Here is a 2,427-nt window from a genome sequence, read left to right on the forward strand (position 1 = left end):
GATCACTAATTGAGAAAATGCCTTACAGTTGGATCTCATGGAGGCATTTCCTCAACTGAAGCTCCTTTCTCTGTGATAACTCCAGCTGTGTCAAGTTGATACAAAACTAGCCAGTATACTTCCCAAACAAGCAAACAAAAAACAAATAAAACAAAGCAACAAGCCAAATGAGATGCCACTTAACACCTCTCAGGATGGCTATGAAATATTAATGGAACATAAGAAAATAGGAAACGTGGGCAAAGATGTGCGGAAACTGGAGCCTCCCTTCATCATGGGAACAGATAGTGGGGCACCACTGTGATAAAGAGCCTGGCAGTTCAACTCCTAGGATGGGGGCAGGAGCTTCAACACACATCTGCACCACAGTGGTCATACAGCATTATCCACAATCCAGGTGTCCACTGAAAACCAAATGAATGAGCAAACTGTGCTGTGTATGTCCAGTGGAATATTATCCTCCCATAAAAGGGATAGGTAACATTTAATATGAGCTACGACATGTAGATTTCGAAAACGTCAGGTGTAATAGACACAAAAGGGAATGAATCTGCATATAATTCTTTGAGGTATACTTCCTAGGTTAAGAAAAGTCACAGACAGAAAAATCAGGATGGGACTGGAGCGCTAATTGTCTAGTAAGCATGGAATTTTTGTTGAAAACGATGAAAGCATTTAAGTATAAATAGTGGTGATAAATTCTGAATTTGTTTAATGTTACTAAATTCTATAGCTCTAAGTGATTAAAATGAGAACAACAAACTGCTGGGGATTGGGAAATGACTCAGCAAGATTGGGAAATGACTCAGCGAGCAAAGGCTTCTGTTGCCCAACCTGGCCACTGGTTTGGTGCCTGGAAGGTACAGGAAAGGAGAGAACCAACTTCCACAGATTGTTTTCTGACCTGCACATGCGTACCATGGCACGTGAGCACATATGTATTCATAAAGAAAATATGATAAAAATTAAAAAGTATTAGTCATATTACCACAAAACAAAATACTAGAATAAAGAAATCCTCTGGGATGTTAGGACATAAGTATGGGGAGATATCTGTCTTAGTTAGGGTTTTACCACTGTGAACAGATACCACGACCAAGGCAATTCTTATAAGGACAGCATTTAATTGGGACTGACTTACAGGTTTAGAGGTTCAGTCTGTTATCATCAAGGTGGGAACGTGGCAGTATCTGGGCAGGCATGGTCTACATCTTCATCTGAAAGCTGCTAGCAGAAGACTGACTTCCAGGCAGCTGGGATGAGGGTCTTAAAACCCACACCCACAGTGACACGCCTACTCCAACAAGGCCACACCTCCTAATAGTGCCACTCCCTGGGATGAGCATAGACAAACTATCACAGTGTCAAGATTGGGTAGATCCTGCTGTCTGCACCATGTACTGCCCATCAGCTCTAGTGGTACCCTGGATGGAACTAAATGGTACAACCAGGAAAAGTAGGGATGTTAGAATAACGAGCTCCTTGGTGGCCTTAGCTAGTGGCTATAATGTGACATGATATCATGTAGAAATTAGTATCATGATAGGATTTCAATCTATAAATCAGCTCTACATACAAGGCCAGAGGGTACAGCTTACAGCTGCCCCACACTTGCAGTCTTACAACTTACAGTCTGATTTTACAAGAGAAAGCCTCAATGCAGACGGAGGTAAGTTCCAGCACCCATGCCTCCCGACCGCCTTAAAAAGACTGGCCTTCTTGATTGCTTTTCCTTCAGAAACCACCCTCAGAGCTGCAAAACTCAAGTCATTTAAAGGTTAACCCCATTTGCACGATGTTAAGTTTGTGTACTAATGGGGGCTGGAAAAATAAATGGGAGATAGACAGCCCCCTAATTAAAACAACTGTAGAGACCAAAATCTAATTACAGCTTTGTTTCCTGAAACCTGGAGAGGACTCTGACACGTGTCAGAGATGGTGGCTTCCAATGCATCTTGGGACAGTCACCCTACTATATCAAGCTATTGCCTCTGAAATCAAACAGTCACTCCTCAAGAGAGGTGGAAAGCTAACAAAACCTGCAAGTCCTGGGAATCTCATAAAGTTATGAGAGTCACAGGGTCCCTCCTTAAGGCTATATAGACTATGAACCATGGCTGGCTGGGTAGAGGAGACTCTTCAATGGAGGTGCCTGCAAATTGTGAAAGGTGCTTCTGGAGGCTCAGCAGTCACACTTGTGGGACCGTGTTCTGCCCTGCCAATGGGCCTGGTGTTTGGGGAGGTGAAAATCAGGGAGCTTGAGTGCTCTTACCCCAAGCTGCTGCAGTTGGGTGCTGGGCTTCAGGGAAGCCTCTGGAGAACAGCACAGAGAAGTCAAGAACGGTGTCTGGGGTCCATGAGCTTGCAATGAGGCCAGTACCTGGCACTCAGTTAAAATCCTGGACATTCAGGGGCTTTTGAGCTTCG

The sequence above is a fragment of the Mus caroli genome, chromosome 6, assembly GCF_900094665.2.
Source record: "Mus caroli chromosome 6, CAROLI_EIJ_v1.1, whole genome shotgun sequence".
NCBI lineage: Eukaryota > Metazoa > Chordata > Mammalia > Rodentia > Muridae > Mus > Mus caroli.